Source organism: Hippocampus zosterae, chromosome 3 (assembly GCF_025434085.1).
Source record: "Hippocampus zosterae strain Florida chromosome 3, ASM2543408v3, whole genome shotgun sequence".
In the NCBI taxonomy this organism is placed as follows: Eukaryota; Metazoa; Chordata; class Actinopteri; order Syngnathiformes; family Syngnathidae; genus Hippocampus; species Hippocampus zosterae.
Window position 1 is genome coordinate 26896350 of NC_067453.1, and position 25176 is coordinate 26921525.

At 45.6% G+C, this 25176-nt stretch overlaps 1 protein-coding gene across 2 annotated transcripts in view; it reads right to left on the bottom strand.

Moving 5' to 3' along the window:
• The window catches only part of peak1 (pseudopodium-enriched atypical kinase 1), a 54582-nt gene extending 29831 nt beyond the window's left edge, over positions 1-24751 (bottom strand). Inside the window, exons 1-2 of one of the 2 annotated variants that reach the window (XM_052061977.1) lie at positions 24486-24751; positions 7652-7725 (exon numbers count right to left, since the gene is read on the bottom strand). The gene's annotated coding sequence lies outside the window, so the exon portion shown is untranslated. The remainder of the gene's footprint in view (positions 1-7651; positions 7726-24485) is intronic. The other variant, XM_052061976.1, reaches the window with a different exon arrangement.
• Between the last annotated feature and the right edge of the window lie 425 nt (positions 24752-25176).

A 25176-nucleotide genomic window follows, 5' to 3' on the forward strand; every position in this document is an offset into this window, starting at 1 on the left:
CACACCGGGAACATAAATAAATTCACTGTGACACGGTCAAAAGGGGGGTGGGGGGGGGGGCACAGGATGATGGTTGTCTGAGCTATCGTAGCTCACAAAAGGGCACAAAAAAAAAAATTGACAAGGGCCAAGACCTGTTGATCCGTTGGACGGTGTAAATCAGGCCAGGTCCATATCCAGAAACATGACTTTGCATGAATTGGTCTGATTTTGCGTCTGCCTGTCCGGTAACCGTATAAATAAATAGTTTAAAAACCTCCCGGATACAAGCGGCTGAAATGAGTTTTCTCCGCAGGGTGTCCGGGCTCTCCCTTAGAGATAAGGTGAAAAGCTCAGTCATCCGGGAGGGGCTCAGAGTCGAGCCGCTTCTCCTCCACATCGAGAGGAGCCAGATGAGGTGGCTTGGGCATCTGATTCGGATGCCTCCTGAGCGCCTCCCCGGTGAGGTGTTCCGGTCATGTCCCACCGGGAGGAGACCCCGAGGAAGACCCAGGACACGCTGGAGAGACTATGTCACCCAGCTGGCCTGGGAACGACTCGGGATCCCCCGGGGAGAGCTGGAAGAAGTAGCTAGGGAGAGGGAAGTCTGGGCTTCCCTGCTAAAGCTGTTGCCCCCGCGACCCGGCCCCGGATAAGCGGTAGATGATGGATGGATGGATGGATGGAAAACCTCCAACTTTCATCCCGCATCGATGTATTCAACAGAAAATTGTGATCGGTTGTTCGAGAGAAGACAGGCAATGAGAGTGACGGGGAATACGTCAAAGCCGCATTGTCCTCTTCTGCATACTCATTAAGCGTCCGCATCCGAATGCTTTGACCCTCATTAACAGCCCATCGTCGTCACTTCCGATGCATATAAATGAAGTCATTATGCCAGTCAATGCCTGCACTACAGCTCGCATCATCGCATCGCTCATGTCTCGGCCGAAAATAGCTTCAGCGTAGTCTGGTGCGAACCAAGTGTGACATGTTTGTCACAGGACAGCGGCAGTGTCCTGTGATGACTTCAAATATGGGCGGGTTGGTCTGTGTACTCTGTGCACGGGCAGATTTAAACAACCGATGCGAACATGTTATTTGTCGGTCTGCTAGTTTGCCGTTCGCGTCGTTCTGATCAAAGGGTCATTTCCGCCGGATCTGCACGGTAAGCTTGGCAGCAACGTCGCTATGCTACAGTCGCCTTGGATCAAAACCAAATGCTAATGCTGCGGTTATTTATAGAGAGTTTGTTAACTCGTTAAGCTCATTAAAATTCTTCTGATCCCCCGGTTGACTTTGCTGAAGCGGGGCAGGAGCTACTGTCAGCAGCAGCTTCAGCCACGTGTTTATGCATTTTGCTTAATTCAATCATGTCCGATGTAAAAACGGAGCCAGCGATGGGGAGCATCATTTGTTGACCGTAATTTGGAATTTGTGATGAACCATCACCACATTTGGAAAAAGAAAAAAAAACCAAAACATGCTCCTGTCCATGCATGGGGCTAGTTACATTACTCTCATACGGATTGCAAATTTAAATTAGGCTAAAACTAAGAGCGAAAGGGATCAATAGCGAGCGAGACTCTAGAGCCGATGAGTCGACTCTTACGGATCAACAATCCCGGCCGGGTTGTGCGCTGCGCAACACAGATGAGGGATTAGCGAGGCTCGCAGCAGCTCCAATTTCATCTTCATCAATAATGCGCGCGGATCATATGCAACTCCATCCTGCTAACCGAACAGCCCCCACCCGCTTTGCCGTGAAGGATTCATGCACACGACAGCGTTACGAACGCGTCCTCCGATTTTAGCGACAGCCAAAATAATCTGACGAGCATTTTCACTTTGGAACATAATCTCCGTTGACCACCAGAACATTTATTTCCTTTCGGCAATTTGCACTCAAACACGCAAAAGCAGTGTTGTGAATGTCCATCCTTAACACGCCCCCCCCCGCCCCCGCCTCCCTATTCACTATATAGGAGGAAATATTGAGTGCACTACATTTTTTCTCACTGGACATTCAGACACGCCTACAAAATGGCACAACACCAATGTAAGGCACTTTATCGGGAATAGTGTGGACAAAGCAGTTGTTCTGCAGTAGGTAGTAGAAAGTGTGTGTCACGAAATATATACATACTAGCTGGTTCGCCGCCCTCCGGGCGGCTCATCAGCTAGTTCCTGCGGAAGGCTGGTAAAGTGGGCCTTCGGCCCACAAAAGTGTTGTTGCTTGGTTCGACTTTTTGTTCATCTTCATTGCTTATCGCGAAAATAAAGAGATGTTTAGCTCTACTAAATAACTAACAATTTCATTGCAATGCTTGTGGGTAGACAACATTTTTTCGCTAAGATGCCCGCGCGATCGTAGTGAGCCACTGCCTGAGCGGCGCAGTGGCGGCGCGGTGAAGTAGTTACGTTTTGAAAAGGGACAGACGGAAGGACAGACCGCGTGCGGGACGACGCGCAATATGTATATAGAAGAAGATATCTGGTTCATGGAGTCAATGCCGAACTGCTTTTTTTTTTTTTAAGAATCGACATTTCTCAGTTCTACACCTTTAAATAAGTTATTTTGCCATCAAAGTCCCTTCCTCCATTTTGTTCATTTTATAGTTTGAGGTATCATGGTTAGAAAAAAAATAGCATATGTCGAGGTTCACATGCCGCACGTGATAAATAATGCACACACCCACTCGGGTACACAGACACACACACACACACACACACACACACACACACACACACACACACACACACACACAAAAAGCATGATTTCTCAGCTTTTTGGTCGGTAACCGGTGTTTTGGGTGAATGCAACACATGCTCTACTGCTGCTTAATAAAAAAGAAAAAAAAAGCAAGTTTTTTTCCCCCTGGTGAAAGAATAATCTTGTTGGTGTTCGTGCTTAGATTGCGACAGAAATCACATTTCTGGAGGTCTCAAGATGAGTGAATCTGCTCTAAAATAACTGGCAGCGGATGAGTCGATGTGTGCTTTGTGATTTATTTATTTTTTTTACTTGATACTCAAGGGCGGCCCGGTAGTCCAGTGGTTAGCACGTCGGCTTCACAGTGCAGAGGTACCGGGTTCGATTCCAGCTCCGGCCTCCCTGTGTGGAGTTTGCATGTTCTCCCCGGGCCTGCGTGGGTTTTCTCCGGGTGCTCCGGTTTCCTCCCACATTCCAAAAACATGCGTGGCAGGCTGATTGAACACTCTAAATTGTCCCTAGGTGTGAGTGTGAGCGTGGATGGTTGTTCGTCTCTGTGTGCCCTGCGATTGGCTGGCAACCGATTCAGGGTGTCCCCCGCCTACTGCCCGAAGACAGCTGGGATAGGCTCCAGCACCCCCCGCGACCCTAGTGAGGATCAAGCGGTACGGAAGATGAATGAATGAATACTTGATACTCAAGCTAAATTCCAAGCTAGGTAGAATAGGACAAGTTTTCCACATGAACAATATGTGACATAGATATTGAAAAAAGTGAAATGATGGAACCAAAAAAAAGGACAAATGTCTGGATGGGAGGAAGGTATTCACCCCACCCTTCCAGTTCCACAGAGCTGGCATGTAAACACAGCTGAAAAAACATGGAAGAAGGGGTGGGATGAACGAGGTCCAGCACAAGTGGAGTCACAACAAGTCTCTTGTCTCGCAACGGCAGCCACACAAGACCAAGACAATATAGCTCGTCGATCGTTTTGGTCCCGAGCCAACTTTACATGCCATAAAAGCGCCACAAAAGATTCCGAAGTCGATCAATTGACATGGCGTTGAGTCACTTCAAAGTCAACTTCAAAGTCGCAACTCCGATTTTTTTCAGCTCGTCTTGACAGCGGAGACCAAAGAGCGAACAGCTGAAGCTTCAACCGGTTCAAACGCCTCGACGCAGTCCAAGGTTGACTCGATAGTCAAAAAACAAGAGGAGGCCGTGGCACCTGTCAACACCAGTGGGCAATAAATCTGAAAAACCGATAACATGACAACTGCGTGAAGTAATTGGATATGAATTCAAAACAATTGGGGCCCTCTGGAACAGCATTACAGGCCGATTAAATCCTGGCAATCAATGAAAGTCAGTTGCTCACATGGAACGATTGAGCAGATAGTGAGAAAATAGTCCCCATTACCTGAGCTAGCTTGACGCTAATGGCTTGAAAAAAATTAATTTCAATGGCCGCATTTTTCCGTTTTGCCGCTCCATATGAGCGGCGTCAAATTTGAGATGCAAATTGACTGACATTTAAGTCCTGCGGTATTCATCAAAATCACGTTTTTCAGAGATTTTGAGCGGAGATGACCTGTACTGCTTAAGAATTGCTCATCACAACACTTTTTACACTGCCGGGAAATGTATTCACGTCGGCCATTATTCAAGTCACACAAGCAAGCTGGGATAATAATAATAATAATAATAATAATACATTTCATTTATAAGCGCCTTTCAAAACACTCAAGGACACTCTACAACCAAAACAAGAACGATATAACCACAGACAAAATTATAAATAATAAAAGGAGAGATGAATTTTAAATAGGGATATCTGTCCCATCATCCACTCGCGGACAGCTGCTTTGATGCTGCGTCGAATTGTGGTTTAGCCAAACGGCAAAACCATTGGAGAACAAAATTTTTACAAAAAACAGACCGGAAATCAAAGCAACAACAAACATAGCTTTGTTCAAAAAGGACTTCATGGGTCAAATACAGCCTGAAAGCCATTTGCCAAAATGACTCTCATGAAGTTTCCACCTTCTGACACCGATAAATGGAAACTTGGCTACTGGCATTCAGGGAAAGCCCATTTCTATCTCTGCAGCCAGGAGGACAGACAGACCGCTGACCTCGCATGTAATGTCACATTGCCGCCATTTTGTATAGAAACCGGTCCGGACAGCTGAAGATTGATAAAAACCCCCCATTGTCTCCCCCCAATCCACCGATCCCATAGATGTCTAGTGGTACCTCTACTTACGAATGTCTCTTCATACGAAAATTTCAAGTTAGAAATTGACTCAACAGGAAAATATTGCCTCTCGTTCCGAAAGAAATTTCAAGATACGAAAGGGAAAAACAGAGTTTCCTGAACGCAACATACTTACAGCTGCTCTGCCATTGGCCATTACCCAGCATCATCCTGGCATCCCATTGGCTAAGAGGGAGCTCTACCCTATGTGTGGCGATAGATGCGTCTCTCTGCGGCATGCTGTGTTTGTTACACATTTACATTATTTTTTATAAAATATTTATGTCTGAATTTTGCGGGTCTTGGAATGGATTAGGCCGTTTACATGGAAAACGCATCTCCACTTAAAACATTTTCGAGTTAAGAAATTACTTCCAGAATGTATTTCGAAAGTAGAGGTACCATTTCGTAAGTAAAGGTACCGCTGTACAAACAATGAGCAAAACGCCGAGGTATCAATGGATATAGCGCACCGAACATCATTGCGGTCGCCCCTTCTCGCGGCCATCTTGTTGCGGGGGTGAGAGAGTCCTGCTTTAAGAGGGGGAATGGGATGAGAACACCTGTTCCAGACATCCACTCAGTAATTGATCTCCTTTGAGCTTGTCTCCCTCTGGGGGCTTCAAGGGCAGACTTTTTTTTAACTACGTTCCTGCTAGTTCTCCAAAGTAACACTCTTTCTCTGGCTTAATTGATTCACAGTGGAACGTGAAGAGCGTTTGAATGGCGATAGACAGCACTGCCACTCGGTGAACACTGGAGGCAAAAAAATAAAAATAAAACGCCTGCAGAGACATCCTAATGCTTTTATCAAGGACAATCGCAAGCAAGGGAAATGCATCAATCAATACGGAGAGTAACTTAAAGAGCTACGATGAGTCAACAGAGTGTAATCTTAATGGATCCACGGCGCCGGTCAATACGGCCTGACTTTGGCAAGGCAGAGCGCTCAGCAAAGCCGCAGCCACCGAAAGGCATCAGGGTGTCTTAGCTTTTCTTATCTTTTGCATTAGAGTGCATTGTAGGAGACGCCCGGTCTTCATCACTGGACGCGCGCTCCGAAAAAAACAAAACAAAAAAAAAACGATGCATCACGTGGAAAGCAAATTGACAGAATCTCAAGCCCCCAAAGTGCGTCTGTTTTCGTGGATGCTCCAATTTGATCTGGCCACATCTGCTGGAGATTTGAGTCAGGGAGGGAAACACATGGCGGATTTATTCTTTGACAGGCGTGATGATGTCGATCCCGATGCTGAATTCTTTTCACAGACGATCCTCGAAACTCACTCATGACGTTCCTTGGGGGTAATTCAAAAGAATGGACAAGTTGTGGTCCCATTTAAGGCAACAGCTGAGCACTTTGCAGCTAATAGAGGTGCTATCGGTGAAATCAGCTTTCGGGAGACAACCATGTCAAAAACAAAGCCGTGAGACATTTCCAAATGCTTCCTCGTCAACCGGCGGCGTGTGGGGCAAATGTGGGAATTTTCGGTGGCGGTAATTAGGGTTTGAAACTATGGAGACACAAAATGGTGGCAAAGAACGGAAGCAAGGAACTGCCAATGCGGAGGGGTTTTTTTTTCTTTTTTGGTTCCAAGTACATTTGAGCATATTTAAATACGTTCGAAAGTATTTAAATTTATTTTATTTTTAATACAAATATGTTTAATACAATACAAATGTTTATATTATGTATTATTATGTATTATGTACATATTTTTATTATGTTTGTATTACATGTTTAATTTAATACAAATATGTTTAATACCAAATTTAATACAAATAATACAAGTATTTTTAATACAAATTTAAAGTATTTGCAAGTAAATATGTTTTGACGTACAGGTAGGCCGGGGGTCGGCGACCTGCGGCTCTTTAGCGCCGCCGTAGTGGCTCCCTGGAGCTTTTATTTTTAAATTGAAAATGGAAAAAGATGGGGGGGGGGGGGGGATTTATTTTTTGTTGTATTACGGTTACAGTAAGAGGATAAAAATGACACAAATATTTTAGTTTTTAAATGCTGTAAAAATGTTTGTCCTACAGAAACCATACTAAAACAAATCTTTTCCCTCCCGCAGCCGCACGTTGCCGACCCCCGGGGTAGGCTAACTGTTAGAAATTTCAGATTTTACCCCCCCATAATGCCACCGGCATGCACGAGTAGGATTAAAAAAAAAAAAAAAGATACATTCGAAAGTTAAAAAGTAAAACGAAATATTTGCAAGAATGTTCCAACATTTTTTCACTCCACACTTGGGCAGCTAAGACAATTGTGAAACAATGAAAACGTGGAGTCAACAAAGGACTCAGCCAGAAGAAGATAAAATGGCAGCGGGAGCGACACAAACATAAAATGACGTGACTATTAGAGCCAAGTCGGCATTCAACCCAGTCAGAGCCACCAAAGCTGTCAAGAGTAAAAAAAAAAAAAAAAAAAACAGAAGCAGGAGAAAAATGGCGTCCAAAAATAGCAGCTGAGCTTTGGCGTTGATGTCCTTGTTGTTAGTTCCAAGTTTCAAATACTTTCGCCATGTCTCAAAAGATTAAAATATTTCCTCCTGACAGGGCGACAAAATATCCATCGGAAAAAAAATGACTTTATGACTGACATTGCTAAATTAATAAACACACCGCACTGGATTTTTCCCACTTTGAAGATTGGAACATTCTAACAGTGCTTGTAAGAGGTTTACGTCACTCACCTGTCAGGCAATGTAACTTCTTGCGATGTTTGGGGTTTTGGGCTTTCCGAAATGTCAGGTGGAAGAAGCGCAGGCTGCAAAAAAGGAAAAAAAAAAAAGACAATAAACAAATTAAAGTCAAACTGTATCTTTCAAAGCAGAGTGTCCCACATTGGCAGCAGTTTTAGAGCATTTTGACGGTGCTTTCAAGTCCGACCAGAATGTTGTGTTCTTTGACAATAAAAGCACCAAACCAAAAGTGGGAGGCGACGTCTTCTTTTACCAGAAAAAAGGAAAGCCTTCGTCAGTGCCTTCATTTTTTTTTTTCTTCCACGAACTGCCTCATCTTTTCTCACAATCGCAAAACACACAACCACAATACATACTGTTGATACCATGCATAAACAGTACCTATGTCACCCTGCTAATCTGTATTTTCACCTCAAAAGCTGTGCTGAGCTCATAGCCAAAGCGATGCAACTCTGCCGTGACGGCTCCTCATCGTGATTGACCACACAAGTTCACAGACAAACTGTTGTGAGGCGCTCTTCAAAGCCTACTCGCTGAAAAAAAAAAAAACTTCGCGAGGGAATATGTTCGCCGTTGGAAGTAAATGGTCGGATTCCGGTTGACGAAGCCAAACACCATTTGGCACGCCGGTGTTGTCTTGAGCAGAATAAAGTTGCCGAGAGGAGGCATGCCGTTGCCTGGACGAGGCTAAACTTGACATCACTGTTGTGTTCAGTTATTCATTGATACGGAATCAATTTTCACTCTATCAACACAATCCGAAGACAGCTGGAATAGGCTCCAGCATCCCCCGCAACTCTTGTGAGGATAAGCGGATCGGAAAAGGAATGTAACAATCACGGTAATATGGGCAGATGGGCAAAAAAATTTGGTGGTGGACGAGAATTTAATTCTTCCTTTCTCGATACCTTACCCCTCACAACCCCCGCCCCCCCCTTAAAAACAAAACCTCCTTCCGTCAACAATAGTCAATCAAAGTAAAATGTGATTCGCTCAATCGCCATTTTTATCCACGAGTTTAAGTAGGTAAGTCAATAAATCAGACTACACCCCCCCCACCCCCTGCCTTAACCTCATCCCTTCAGGCAATCTGGTTTTGCTCTCTTTGTGAGCTCAAGCAAGGAATCACGCTATATAAGGAATTGTTGCTGTTGTGCGCAGCTTTTGGCTCTGAACTGTTAAGAGCCCAGCGAGAAGAGGTGGAGAGTGTGTTTACACTGAATACTTTTTTTTTTCCCCCAGAAGGTACAGCATGTCAGTTGCTTTAGCATAATTCCAACAACAACATTGGCGGTTGGCAGAAGACACGGAGGTGTAAGCGGGTCTCAGCGGTGCACATCTGCCCGTTTTTTTGTGAGGCCAAGTGTTACTAAATGGCATACACACAAATATAATCTGAAGACCCTATTTCCCACCTTCTGACTAACACTGCATTCAAAATAGTGTAAAAGATATTGCTACGTGGGTTCAGGAACACGTTAGAAAGTCATTCACTGTGAAAACAGTTTGTCTGTCGCAACATCTTTCTTGCAAAGCGAAAGTCACATATCAAGAGCAACCAGAAAACAGTGTGCTGCTTTTTCGGAAAAGATGAAATGACACAAAGTGAAGAAGTGTGCTGTGGTCTAACAAGTCCAAATGAAAAATTGATTTGGGAAATCATGGGCGACATGTCCTCAGAGTAAAAAAGGAAAAAAAAAGACCATCCGGATTGTTATCAGTGTAAAGTTTAAGAACCATCACCAGTGGTATGTTCCTACGGCTGGGGTAAATTGCAAATCTGTGACGGCACCATTAATGCTGAAGGGTCTGTACAGGCTTTGAAGCAGCATCCAAGACGTCTTTTTTTTTTTCAGGGACCTAACTACTTATTTCAGCAAGACAATGCCAAGCCAAACTGCCGTGGCTTTGTATTAAGAGTGTGAGTGCAAGACTATCTTGCCAGCAGTCCAGACCTGTCCCCGATTGAAGACGTATACAATACAATACATGCTGATTTATATAGCGCTTTCACAACAGCGGCAGCTGTAACAAAGCGCTTAACAAAACAGTTAACAAAGTAAAATAGTAAACACAACACATAACATAAAACACGGACAGTCGTGCAGTCCTAACCACTTTTCCGTCACACGCTTTGTTGTTTGAAGCGGTTTGAGATGAAAGAGGAGAGAATCAAAGTGTCCTTTAACCAGTGGATCAGAGACGTCATGCTCAAAATGTGCACACGTCGGCTACAAGCTAAGTTTCAAAGTCAACAAGAAGCTGTAGCATCCATGGACGAAAAAAGAGATTGGTTCACTTCTCCTGTCCCATGGAAATCCGTTTCAATTCCAAGCGGCGACTCGCCATTCCAAATACGCATCGGCGCTCTGCGCCAACGCTCCTCATCTCCTCATCCTCAACTTCAGCAGCCATTCATCCCACCGCACCAACGCCGACTGTCCAACAGCGCTGACATCTCCACTGAACAAAACGAGGTTGTGAAAAATGCTGCCCATTACAGGCGCAAGACACAAGCGCCCCAGATCTGTCCAGCACCGACAGTCAATGGCGCCAACATTCCTCCCAATCAAAATCTGTGCTGGCACAGGCGTGCTGCCAAGAAGGCGCAACCACATAGCACAGATACTTCTCCTTTGACGAATGTAGTGGCCAAAAAACGCTGAAAACAGTCGATGTCAGGTCCACACGACGAAACAACAAACAACATGTGACAAAACAAAAGACAAAAACAACAAAAAAAGAACAAAAAAAGCAAGGCTCTTGAAGAGCACTTACCGAAGGCTGCCTACTCGGGCGCCATCTTGGAAATCAAAAAAATATGTATGCCGCATTACTAAGCGCAAGACGACAGTGGAGAACCTGGACGAATGAGCAACTCAAGCTGCACATAAACAAGATGAGGAAAGAATTCCAAAGCTTCAACAATTAGTGTCCTCGGTGCCTAAACACTTCTTGAGTGTTGTTCAAAGAAAATGATTTGCAAATGATGACATTGCATTTTTTTTTTTTTACACACAAAGCCAACTTTAGTGGATTTGGGCTTGTGTACCATGGGCTAAAAAAAATATAAGGAAGCATAACATGAGGAATGTTTAGATGGTGACAAATTGTCAAAACTACAAGTCTAGTTAAAAAAAAAAAGAAGGGTGATGAAATAAAACATCAGCAAACAGTTCAGCAGCAAACTGAACTGCCTTGGCAACACCGTTGTCGGAAATTAGCATGCTTTGTAAGTTTGGACAGGAAATTACCTTGATACATTTCCTGCTCTTAACAAATTGCCCGGATTTGCTGTGCGCACGGCAGACTAAATGGGCCGAGAGGCCACAGGAGGAGTATCAGACTGCAACGGTCCACGGAGCGTGACTGTAGGGCGGGACAACAACACAGGTTCCTTAAAACAACAAACTGCAAAGTTTGCTCCTGTACATCAAAAAAGAAACAGTGCAGCTAAAGCGTGATGAAAAAAACCCCCACACCCAACGTTCAAATCAAGTGTGTTACTCGCAAAAGATAAGACAATGTATTCAAAAACACAATTTTTCTCAGGTGGTTAGATTTAGACGGTTGGGAACCCTTATCGTCGGTCGCAATAAAACGGCATTCATTCATTCATTCATTCATCTTCCGAGCCGCTTGATCCTCACTAGGGTCGCGAGGGGTGCTAGAGCCTATCCCAGCTGCCATCGGGCAGTAGGCGGGGGACACCCTGAATCGGTTGCCAGCCAATCGCAGGGCACACAGAAACGAACAACCATTCGCACTCACACTCACACCTAGGGACAATTTAGAGTGTTCAATCAGCCTGCCACGCATGTTTTTGGAATGTGGGAGGAAACCGGAGCACCCGGAGAAAACCCACGCAGGCCCGGGGGAACATGCAAACTCCACACAGGGAGGCCGGAGTTGGAATCGAACCCGGTACCTCTGCACTGTGAAGCCGACGTGCTAACCACTGGACTACCGGGCCGCCAAACGGCATATTTTTATAACAAAATTTGTAAGTAGAGACGTGTTTTCCATGTAAATGCCCTAATCCGTTCCAAGCCCCCCAAAATTCAGACATAAATGTTTTTCTCAAACAGAAAAATGCATCAAAATATCTAACAAATACATCATTATTGCACAATAAATGAGAGCTATGCATAATGTAAAAAAAACAAAGACTCCAGTAAAGACTAAAAATGATGATCATTTAACTTTTAACCTTTTTTCAAGAACAGCTCCTGTCTGGCAAATGTGTGTATTGCGTTACGATGACCGACACATGACCGATCTGTTGATTGATGCCTTGACCACAACTCACACACAGCATCTGGAACACTGAAGTATGCAGCAGCATTGAAGGAAATATGACTGCTGAAATCAGTACGGAGAACTTAAGAGTCAACCACGCTCGATTGCATATTACTAATTTTCCCATTGAGAGCGGACCCGAGGAAGCCTCGCCAGCCATCCATCCATCCATCCATCCATCCATCCATCCTTCCATCCATCATCTACCGCTTATCCGGGGCCGGGTCGCGGGGGCAACAGCTTTAGCAGGGAAGCCCAGACATCCCTCTCCCTAGCCACTTCCTCCAGCTCTCCCCGGGGGATCCCGAGTCGTTCCCAGGCCAGCTGGGTGACATAGTCTCTCCAGCGTGTCCTGGGTCTTCCTCTGGGTCTCCTCCCGGTGGGACATGACCGGAACACCTCACCGAGGAGGCGCTCAGGAGGCATCCGAATCAGATGCCCAAGCCACCTCATCTGGCTCCTCTCGATGTGGAGGAGAAGCGGCTCGACTCTGAGCCCCTCCCGGATGACTGAGCTTCTCACCTTATCTCTAAGGGAGAGCCCGGACACCCTGCAGAGAAAACTCATTTCAGCCGCTTGTAGCCTCGCCAGCCATTCGGTCCTCATTTGTAAACAAGAGTGTCACGACAAAACAAACAAACAAAAAAAAAGCACCTTGAGGGAAACGAGGCCCGCCAAGCCCTCAAAAAGTAGACGGAAGACTTGTCGAAGAATAAATATAACAACTGGAGTAGAGTAAAGCGGTGTCCGTTTAACGTGATGTCATTATTTTGTGTCCCCGAGCCAGGGCGGAAAAAGCATCCGGGCTGTCCTGAGAGCTGCTTCACCGGGATCACAGTTACGTGGCGTCAGATGCTATATTTAAAGATGCTTCTGCAACGGCGTAGGGTAAACATCTCGGCGTCCCCTGGAAACAAGTTACTAAATACCTCGCCAATCGTTCTTTACATTCAATGCCGTGAGATAGCCCTTTTCACGCGGGGATCCCGAAAAATTGCAGAACAGAAGTCTGTGAAGGCAGAAAATTCCAGAGTCGGCATTGGAACTATGTTCTGTGTTTGTGCCGTTGAGATAAACCAGCCACATCATTCCGTTTGGTCGAGTTTAGCTCAAAGTCTGTTCTATTGTAAAACATCCCAAAATATCTAACGCAAATTCGTTCGACTTTTTTAGGAACCGAAGAGTTAAGTAAAGAATCGGTTATCGCGGTACACTTTGGTTTCCATGCGTCAGGTGCAACAGGACAGACCCGTTGACACAATGGAAGCTTTATCGCTCTCGGTTCATTTTATTTCCTTGCAACATCTCTCGGCATTCCCACGCAAATTTAGGCCGGACTCCATGTCGGCTCGCCGATCAACCCAATCGGCAAATGGGGCGGACGTCTCCTAATTGTGGCGGTGAGGGCGGTACGCTCGTGGGTGAGCTCGGCGGGATTCCGGTGGGCCCAAATTACACGCTAACACATTGCGAGAAAACCCATGTTGGTAAGACACGAGTTCGGATCATGAAGACGGGCCTCCGGATAGAACGTGGAGCAATGTAACTCAATAACGCGGCTTCCAGAAATCTCTGAGGATCAAGCGCAGGCACCCTGGGGAAAGCCTATAAGCGTTTTGGAAAGGGCACGCGCTATATTATAACCATCGGGTAGACCACGGTAGGGCTGAATGATTTTCGGAAAAGATCGAACTGAGAGTTCTTCTGGCAATGCGATTTTCTTTGAAACATGAACAAATATAATATAGAACTAGCTCCGGGCGGCTCATCAGCTAGTTCCTGCGGAAGGCTGGTAAGGTGGGCCTTTGGCCCACAAAAGTGTTGTTGCTTGGTTCAACTTTTTGTTCATCTTCATTGCTTATCGCGAAAATAAAGAGATGTTTAGCTCTCCTAAATAACTAACAATTTCATTCATCGCTAAGATGCCCGCGCGATCGTAGTGAGCCACTGCCTGGGCGGCGCAGTGGCGGGCCGCAGCGGCGCGGTGAAGTAGGTACGTTTTGAAAAGGGACAGACGGAAGGACAGACCGCGTGCGGGACGACGCTCAATATATATATATATATATATATATATATATATAGATGTTGCTGGACAAGAATGTTTCTGGGTGCTTTTTAAAGAATTTGGGGTGGAGGGGTCGGGGGAAGGGGGGGGGGGGGGGTTCTTCCGCCCAATGCCCTTAAATGTGACATCAATTATACGCAGCCTTCCACTGTACTTTTAGCCATATAGGCTAGCCCTACGTCACGTAATTTCATTTTTAGATTGCAGCCCCGTTTAGCCGTGCAATTGTCTCTCCCCTGATTGCCTGCTATTCTGCCGTGCAAAGTTGTACGCTCTCCATTTTCACCCCACTCCAGCCAGACTTGAATGAAAGCTCGTCGCGTCGCGGAGTGGCACAAACCAGCTGCAGGGTTTGCCTGAATTGTAACCCAACAATGGAAAGCTGCAAGAAGAGGTGCGATGAACATTTTGTTGAGCAACGGGTTTCAGCTCACTTGCATATTTGTTGCCGAGCTAACGAGACCCTTAAGTCTTACGCTTGCCCGAAAATAAAAACCATTTCTTATGATCTATGCCAGTGAGTGGTGGTCACGTGTCGGTGGAGGTGTACCCGTGGAACAGCCGCCAGAGGGGAAGGGGGGAAATATGCATGCCAAAGTAAATATCAGAGTGTGCACGTGTGCGTGTTACGTTCTCCATTTTCATCTGCTCTCGTAATTAGCCCAAAGGGCTCAAAACAAATCTCCTACCAACAATACTGCCAAGTAAAAGAGTCTGTTTGCACTTTCAATGTTTGACGGTTATGCAGAGAACAAATTATTTTTGTAATTGCCGATGGATGCTTCAAAATAAATAATGGCAAAGCATTTTTTTTCAATTAGACAAGGCTATGGCTTGACGAATTGAAGCTCCCCTCCTAAGTTCAACATCGTTGCTTGGCGTCAAGATGTCATCAGGAATGGTGAGTTACAAAAAAAAAATAATCAAATGATAGGTTCCCTCAAGGGCGGCCCGGTAGTCCAGTGGTTAGCACGTCGGCTTCACAGTGCAGAGGTACTGGGTTCGATTCCAGCTACGGCCTCCCTGTGTGGAGTTTGCATGTTCTCCCGGGCCTGCGTGGGTTTTCTCCGGGTGCTCCGGTTTCCTCCCACATTCCAAAAATATGCATGGCAGGCTGATTGAACACTCTAAATTGTCCCTAGGTGTGAGTTTGAGCGTGGATGGTTGTTCGTCTATGTGTGCCCTGCGATTGGCTGGCAACCGATTCAGGGTGTCCCCCGCCTACTGCCCGGAGACGGCTGGGATGGGCTCCAGCACCCCCCGCGACCCTAGTGAGGATCAAGCGGTACGGAAGATGAAAGGTTCCCTCAAAAATACAAAAAAAATGTAAACATAAATCTATGAATTGGGAAATTGTCTGCATCTCAGTCAGCTTTCGTGATGAGACCGATGTGGTTGTGTTATGTTGATGACTTGCCTGCCAGGCTAGCGCATGTCAGTTTGTTGTCGTGTTGCCCCTGTTCCTGTCAGTCAGTCCTCCGGCTCCCCCGTGCTGCGCAGCCCTCCACCCCCCAGCTCCTCCACCTCTCAACGCCCAGTGGCTGGATGCCAATCTCTGGGCAGGACACCCAACCTGCCACCACCACTGTAACAACAACAACAACAACCATAACGGTAGCACGCACTCGAGCCGCGGCAGCCAACTGACCAAATCTGCAAAGCACAATTCTAAAGAAAGTCCAACATTTCTTCATGTGCAAAGTCCAACATTACATTTAACACCATTCTCAGACAGGCACGTCATACTCATCGTCTCATCCACAATGGACAATCGTCCCTTCGGCCTGTTATAGCTTTGGCGCGGGCCGCAGCGTGTGCCAAGTTCTGTTTATTTTCTTGTCGTTTGGATCTTCATGTGATCCCGATCGTGCCATTCATCCATCAACAAGTCTGCACAAAATCAATCGGAGTGACAGCGGTGAGAGACTGCTTGGCGCTTGCATTGTCACTGAGGTCAAGATGGCGGTTGTTTATTTACAAGCTGTGAGGTAAGCAAATGCTTTGCGATGTTATTTCGCCGAGAATGCGCCGTCATGTTTTCACAACCTTCGAATGTCGAATGACTCGTTGTCTCTGCCACTTTTTTTTTTTTCCCTCGAGGACTTCTTTGATCATGATACTCTCCATCTACGGTGAAATGAGTGCAGCTGAACGACCAATGGCCAAGTTCTGTGACGTTTGTAACTCTGGGCGGATCTCAAATTCTGCCTCATAGGCCACACGGCGACTCTCACCCTGAAAAACTTTCACGTCGGGCCACTTTTATGTCATGTCACCTCCGTCTTATCTATTTGCCGCAAGATTGTTCCTTCCAAAGAAATATGTCCGCTTGCAGGCCACGCCCCCTTCACTTTACACTGAACAAAGACATCCAAGACCCGCGACTGTAAATTGGGAGTCCATCGCTGTTGGTTTACTTTAATGACAGAAAAAAACAAATAAGTGCAACGGAAAATACATATTTACTGAATCAAGCTGGACGGGCGTGTGCGGCTCAAAACCGGGTGGCTAAGTTAGCCATCAAGCTAGCTGTACTCCTGTAGTTTCATTGCACCATCAAGGTGATTTTGGCTTACACGAACCATTAATGATTACCAAATACTAAATAATCTCACAATTATACCATTTGGGGGGGGGGGGGGGTTGAACAACCGCATTATCCTCATCCAAATGATTCCGGAGTCTTTGAGTCTGAATAAATTATTCATATTCATAGTACCGCCATTGGCCAACAGTATAACTAATGTCGAGTTGAACTGTGATTGCGTTTTGCCAGTCGAGCCCTAAAATTGGCGAGGAAAAGAATTGCTCCGTTTGACAGAAGCCATCTATATTTCGTTCGCTTCGGCGTGTCACGCGTTGATTGGCGGGGTGAGCGGTTTGTGACACAATTAGAAGATTAAAGACCGTCACAAAAACAGAAAACAGAAAAAACAAAGGGTCTTAACTGGATTGAGCAATAATGCGCCACAGAGCTTTCCTGATTTCATATTTTTCGACGCCAAATGGGCGAGTCTTCATGACCTAGTTTAAAATCAGGAAACACGGCAAGAAGACTTTCATGCATTTCGGCGACGGCAAGAACCCCTTTGCAGATTTCCAGAGAAGCGCCTCGGTCGCCGACGACATCTATCGCATCTCGAATCTTCCGCTTCTGTATTCCATCAAAATGCAAATGAAGAAGCGCATGGCTCCTTCAGACTCCTTTTCAACAAAAGCAAGCACAATGCCGCGGCTTGGCCCGTTTTGTAAAGACGACAACGCTCAAGAGTTTTTAAATGTATACGTACATGCAGAGTGGAATATATGCAAAAGGCAAAAAAACGAAATGAACCTTGACTTTGAAGTCATATTCTACGTTAGGGGTTTAAAACTCACGGCCCGGGGGCCAGATCTGGCCCGCCTTGTCATTTTATGTGGCCCGCGAAAGCAGATCATGTGTGGCAACTTCCACGATCCTTTCTAAAATCTGTATGTCAAATTGTCACGTGTCATAAATAACGTTGACATTTTGCAATTATTTTTCTCCGTTTACACTCCCAACGAGTGAACAAACAAGCGGTTGACTGATTTCAAAACGAGCAATCCATCAATTTGTTGTGTGCAATTAATAATACTATGTGATGATTCAACATTTATTCGCTCCTCTGAGGAAAGACGTAACTCCAAAGCGGCCCGCGACAAAAAGGAGTTTGACGCCCCTGTTCAAAGCTAGGCGGTTTGACGACCTTTTGGATCTCGAGAGTGCCGTGTTTGTCTCATCTCATTCCAATTTTTTGCTCGGGTTGTAGCTTCTTCTTGTGTCATGAAAATTCTAAGGTGAATTGGAGTTCAAGAGCAAGAGTCATTCAAGAGTCGTGACTTATGCTGCCGTCAATGTGTAGTGGAAATGCAAGTAAGCAGTTAAGTACAAGTGCAGGCTTTGATCGACCCAGCAGACGGATGTGAATGTATGCCATTCGATTTCGCCAGAACCACAGTCAATTTATTTGCATTTGATTGCGTTTTGCTTCCTCCCATTATGTGTCCACACTCACATGGCGGCACTGCGGCACGGAGCCGAAAGGCTCTTTCGGAATGAAACTGGACACCAAGCTCATACAAGGTTTTTGCTCTCCTGACACGCATTGTTTTGGTCTTTCGCCGCTTCTCATGCTTCACTCGAGCTATATGTTATTCATGCATTTATGGTTTGTTGGTGTATGAATTGGCGGCCCGGTAGTCCAGTGGTTAGCACGTGGGCTTCACAGTGCAGAGGTACCGGGTTCGATTCCAGCTCCGGCCTCCCTGTGTGGAGTTTGCATGTTCTCCACGGGCCTGCATGGGTTTTCTCCGGGTGCTCCGGTTTCCTCCCACATTCCAAAAACATGCGTGGCAGGCTGATTGAACACTCTAAATTGTCCCTAGGTGTGAGTGTGAGTGCGAATGGTTGTTCGTTTCTGTGTGCCCTGCGATTGGCTGGCAACCGATTCAGGGTGTCCCCCGCCTACTGCCCGAAGACAGCTGGGATAGGCTCCAGTATCCCCCGCGACCCTAGTGAGGATCAAGCGGCTCGGAAGATGAATGAATGAATGAATGAATGAATGGTGTATGAATTATTTTTGCTCCACGTACACCACTTTGTCTACGGCGGTGGTTGTTTTAAAGAGCTCTAGAACAGGGGTCCCCAACCCCCGGGTCGCGGACCGGTACAGGGCCTTGGGTTATTTGGCCCCGGTCCGCACAGAAAGAATGAATGGCTTCCGTTTTATTTACTTTGGAATCTGAAAAATTACCGAATTCCCTGTCACATCAGTCTATAGTGACGCAGGTCAAGGCGCGCTTCTCAGTCACGTGATTGGTTACTGCTAAAATGAAACTCAGGAGTTAGCAAAATGTCTTTGGGATAAAATCCTTCAAGAACCCTCCAAATGAAGGACTGCGTAGTCAACAAGGTGGCGCAATAACAACCACGAGGGCACAAACTCACCCCAACAAAAATATAGAACCGGGCTCCACATCACTGGAGACGACACGGTCCCCTGCTAGGTGGGGCTCTGCTGTTGGCTCATTCACAACTCAGATACAGTCGCCGATTCAATCGTCTTATTGCCATTTTCTCACCATTTCGACTTTGTCGTGTTTGCCATACGAGCCCAAGTAATGTCTAGCACGAGTCCCAACAATCCTCTCTCGAAGAGGCGCTAGCACAACGTGACATTACGTTTTTACGAGCACTTGTCGAGACAAGTGAGTGGTGTGAAACACAAGTTATCCAAAAAGGCCTTCTTGACGTCACCTCTGGCAGAGGATCCACTTTTGTTTTATAGATCCCAAAGGGCAACGATGACGTCGGCCGCGCTGTGTCCGACCAACGCCGTCCGTCGCGCTCCTCGCGAGAAAGAAGCCCGGCAGCTTTCGTTTCGCTGAATGGCTGAACTCAGAATGCCCTCTACGAGCAGGACACACTTTTAAATGACACGCTTTGATGAAAGGACACGTTGGACGAGGGACAGAGGAGCGGCGCCGTCGCTTTTTAATTCAAGTCAAATCGTGAAGGCCCCCGTCGGAGCTAATTGCCCTGACAGCGCAGCTTAGCAACACAGCCGATGGAAAATGATGCGCTGGGGACTCAAGAGAGAAGCAAGGCTACAGTGTTCTCGAGGCAAGATGACGATGACGAATTTAGAGAAGAGGAATTTTTAATTTGAGTTCAGAATCTTGAGGGCAAAAGCTCAATGTTGTGCTTTTGCTTTTGGGAGAAAACCTCCAAAATGAAATGTGACACGTTAAACACTAAGTAAAATGAATATGTGACTCAGATTGCTTTATTTCTTGTTTACATTTATTTTTCGTCACAAGTTATTCAAGCCACGCCCTCTTTAAACTACCGAGACTTCTCCTTCTGCCGCCCATTTTTGGCCTGGAAATTGAACTGGCCTTTTGTAATTTTGATCAGAGACAAAGCAATTGGCCATGAGTCTCAAAAACAAAACAAAAAAAAACAAATAATCATCAAATGTGTACGTGAGCAATCTTTGGGACATTTTCAAGGACGGGCGTAACTAATCGTGTGAAATGAAATGTCGAAAGACCACATGACGCTAGCTAACCTATGCTAACTCCTCCTGGTGCTACAGTTCTGGAAGAATTCACCACTTCAGCGAGAGCCTCTCCCTTGCCTTTAAAAATAACAACAACAAAAACTCGGTTTGTCAATCCCAGCGCCGAGGCGTTTCGGGATGATCATCCAGCCAAGATTTAGAAGAGAAAAAAAAAACCCAACGAGATTAATGAGCATAGCATCTTGAAATCAAAGACCACGTAGACGACAATCCAAATCGCATTCTTTCAACTTGCGCGGGACAAAGTGGGCGGGTTAAACCATGAGCAAGAAAAATTTGTCATACTTAATGATGCACTCGTCGGACTCCAAGTCTAATACACACTTGTGACCAAAAAACAAACAAAAAACAGGGCGGATGACGAGGCGTCTCCTCGTCTCGTATTAAAAAGACAGCAACGGCAGTCGGCGGGCTTGATGAGACGGAAGCGCCGCTGTGATCTACTCCATCGACCGCATTTCTCCCATGGAGGAACATTACCTCAAACTGCCACGACGCTTGGGAGCCATGCATCAACTCTGCGTGACCAGTCTGAAACCGCCAGTGACGCGTAGCCGGTGAGGTAAGTGATATGTGAACACAAACGGTGCAGCACCACATCTGGACGTTCAAGATCACACTCCTTTGAGTCATATATTACTAATCCTCTGAGAGGAGCTGAAACGAGCCGAGACGTCCACGTTGTACAGACGTCCGTGCTCTGTATGGGCATCTGTTTTTCCTCATACTGCCCCTGGTGGCCACGGCAGGTAGCAGCTCGAATTAATACAACGTGGGACAATAACAGTTTATTTCGATTGAATGATGTCGACACTGTCTGGTGTCCATCAAGCAGTCATCTGCAGCTCTCATTTAGGGCACAATCAGCCCGTACGGTAACTGAGAAGGTCATAAATGTCTTGTTTGATGTCTCCTTATCTAACGATTGCAACAGAATGCGTCGATTGTGCGGCTGAGGGTCGACGGCGGGCAAACAAGAAGGTGCGGAGCAGCAAACATGTAGCAGAGCTGAGCCAAGCCCGTTATCATGCCCCAGCCCCTCCGCCCCCCAAAAAAACCGCCAAAACCACTTGGACACAAAGCGCAGGCCTGCAAAAGCGCAGCTGTCACTCAAAAGATGCCACGAATCACATAAAACTCAAAGATCGCCGCAGAGCACAATCTGGCAACGGCTCGCCGCGAGGAATGTCGGGCCCGTCCACGTTGCGACAATCCAGCAAAGCGATCCAACAAGCGTTCACCTTCATTTGCGGGCGAGGGTTTGAAACGTCAACGACACGTCCGCCTCGTGGTCCTCTTTTCCGTAGGTGAGGCGAGGAAACAACGCCAGACGCCTGTGTCTTTGTTGACATTGTCAGCTTGGAGTGGAAGCTACCCCCCCCCCCAAAAAAAACGAACAACTGCGGCCTCGTGTGAATGCAAAAACATGTCGTATATCATGAGGTCGCCGCCTGTTTCCATTCAACAGAAATTTAGAAATGTACTAAGGTTACGCGACGATGACAAATGTTTCACTTCCCCAAACATATTGTGCGCTGAGCTCCTGTCTACACAAACGCATCGTTTTTTGTTTTTTTCAAATATGAAAGTACGTTACATCTGGAGGCGATCCAAACTTGCTTGGGAAATGTTCCAGTTTTCTTGTGCCTGTTGATTTGCTCATGATCAGTCCTTGTTTGGTTGAAATGAAACTGGCCGTGCGTCGGCAGCGTCAGAAGCTGTCGAGGTCCGATTCGATGGAATGTTCTGGGCCAGGAACCGCCATGCTGAGGTAAATTTATTTCAAATTTGACATGGTAGTTCTGCCAAATTGAATCTGATCTGTTTGTCGCACATGAAGGTTTTAAGTCCAACCAGATCTCATTCAAATATTGAATCTTGCGGAAACAGAAACAATTGGATTTGGATTGGATAAACTTTATTATCAAATGTACTGTATGTATAACATACAGCACAAATGAAATTTCTTCCCATATTTTGCGAACGCAAAATTTACAGAATTTCTGTAATTTACATTTCTGATCCGCATAATCCTCACAGGGGTCGCGATGGGGGGCTATCCCAGCTGTCTTGGAGCAGCAGTGGGGGGGGAGGGGACCGGTTGCCAGCCAATCGCAAGGCACACACAGACGAACAACCATCCACGCTCACACTCACATCTAGTAACAATTTCGAGTGTTCAATCAGCCTGCCGTGCATGTTTTAGGAATGTGGGAGGAAACCGGAGTACCCGGAGAAAACCCACACAGGCCCAGGGAGAACATGCAAACTCCACACAGGGTGGCCGGGGCCCGGGATCAAACCCGTGACCTCTGCACTGTGAGGTCGACGCACTAATCACTCGCCCACCGGGCCGCCCATGTTCCAACAATCTCGGTATATCATCTCTTTAAATACCTAAAGCAAAAGTCTACACACCCCTGTTCATACCCCAAGATTTTGTGTGCCTTTCGTGATACTTTTTTTTGTTTGCTTGATAGTTTTGTGCTAGCACCAACTGCTATTCGGAACTCTTCTTACTTTGTAATTTGTTTCGCCTTGACAAAGATCCTAGTTCTCGCTGAAGAAAAACAACCCCGACGCACGATGCTGAGACCACCATCCTTCACTGTAAGTCTGGTGCTTGCTTTTTTAGAATGATGGGCCAAATAACCCTTTTGTAATTATGACCCAAAAGTTGAATCTTGTTTTCATCAGACCATAAAACACTTTTTTCCCCCTCAGGCATTTGGGAGATTCAAACTTTCTGGCTAGAACTCCAGAAGGTATGCTTGGAGCAAACAACACAACTCATCAATACGAGTTCAGCACATCCATATTGAAGCATCAATGTTCTGGGGCCTGAGTCAAGGTGGAGGCAATTACGAAAAGCACCAAATACCAGCCAGTGTCAGCAACAGTCAGCAGAAAACCTTCAGACTTTTGCTAGAAAGCCAAAAAAGAAAAAAAGAAATTCAATCAGAGACTCTCGATGCGGGTAGACCATCGTCCCAGTTAGCAAGAAGGTGTCCACGCATGTTTAAATTTACTTTCTCTACCTTTTGTTTTTCAATTAAGTTGTAAAAAAATTGTAATAAAAATGACACGACTCTTTTTGGTCCCCTACATATCCCAATATTGCAGTCTTCTTTAAAATTCCATGCAATTTTTAATTAACGTTCTTCCATTTGTTCATAGGATACATATTTTGTACAGAACACAGTAAAATGAACTAAAAATAAACATACAAAACTACAACTAAACAGAGCCCAAAAAAATGTGATAATTAATTTAGTGATCTGGATGTTCATATTGGTCATATTTGATTTGTGTAAAAAGTAGTAAGCAGATTGTGTGTCATATTCAACACATTTATCTTTATTTTGCAGTTGTTTTTTTACATAAACCGAGGCTTTAGGTTGCGTGTAAAATAGTGCCGTCCCGCCCACTTGCAAAAGTTGCATGTCTCAACAAATTATTGCTTGTAAAAAATTAAGATTGACTTTGTTTTGAATGACAAGTCCATGTAATAACCTTCCCAATAATTATATATATATAGATAGATATATATATAGATAGATATATATAGATATAGATATAGATATAAGAGTTTGTCTAATCTAAAATTGTGTGAAATAAATAATGACACCAACGTATACAGCTGCTGTAAATGGTTCATATGTTCATAAAAGTGAAAACAACCGGCAAATGGCACAAACCTGTAATAACGCACAAATCCGATTGATATTTTTCCATATTTAATATTGATGTGGACAGACATCTACACGTGTACCGTATCTGTCATAACTCATTTTATCAGATTTTTTTGTTGTTCTAACATGTCCGGCTACCATGAAGTACAAACTAAATGCTCCTGCTAATTCCTTCTTCGAACTCCGAACTGGTTCAGATGGCTGGCATTGTTGGAAAAAAATACTACAACAAAGGTTATGTTGACAGCCAAGGACCCCCTCTGGGTGCCCTTTCAAAGAGCCCTTAGTGTCCCCAGGACCTCTGCTTGGCCACTATTGGCGTGTTCCAAGGTTTAGCACTCAACTTGCGCTCATGTTAAGCATTTGTACAACTTATAAGGTCCACCCTCATCAACGATAAAAGCCCAAATACGACGTAGTCCCGAAGGCGCTGTGAATATTGGCACTCTCTCAACGCGGCGTGACAGTGGAGTGGAAACGTCACGTCGCCTGCACCCTCTCTCCACAACAACCACTTACAAACTTATCCAAGCCAGGAATGTGGACATTTGATCGCACGGCCCCCTCCTGAAACTGGAAGTTGGAAGCCGGAGAAGAGGCGGGCGAGGCGACTTGTAGCTTTTTTTCTTTTTTTTAATTATTTTTGAAAGCGAACTTTCTCTTACCTCTCCTCCTCGACGTTGAACTGCTCTCGTCACGCAAAATAAAGCCGCTTGGAACAGCGGCTTTTGTCACCGAATTTCCGACTGCGAAGAGATCGACCGGTGCCACCAACGCGAGTGGGCTTTTTCGTCCACGGATCCCTGGCTTCTCTCCTTCTTGCTCACTTGCTCGCTCTTCTGCGTGGCTCAGACAACTGCCGCTGCATGTTTTCCCCACTCTCCACCAGGCTGAGGCGGGAGCGCGCGCACCCGGATCCGGGGCAGGGCATCGAGAGCCGCGTGAACGCGCAATCACGAAACACTATTTCAAGCTGTGGCGCTTGCACACCCGGATCCCAAGCATTTTTTTCAAATGAGAACATTTTTATATAAGCGTTTCAAAAGTATAAAAGATGAGTTACTAAAAGCGATAATGCACACACACAAAAAAAAAAAACAACACTGAGAAACTACTTCGACCACTTCCAAAATCAACATGGCTGACATCTACAATCTCGCGTGATTAACTTTTTAACAATATAGTGTAACTATAATGTGACATTTAAAGGCCAAGTGTGAAGTAAAGTTGGCCAACCATGTTTTTGAGTAATATCAATGGCTGAACAATTATAAGCATATTTCCATTATTTTTTTAACGCAACCCTTCCAGATTCTTTGTTTAATCCGTAGCAACGCCCTTGACAACGAAAATGCT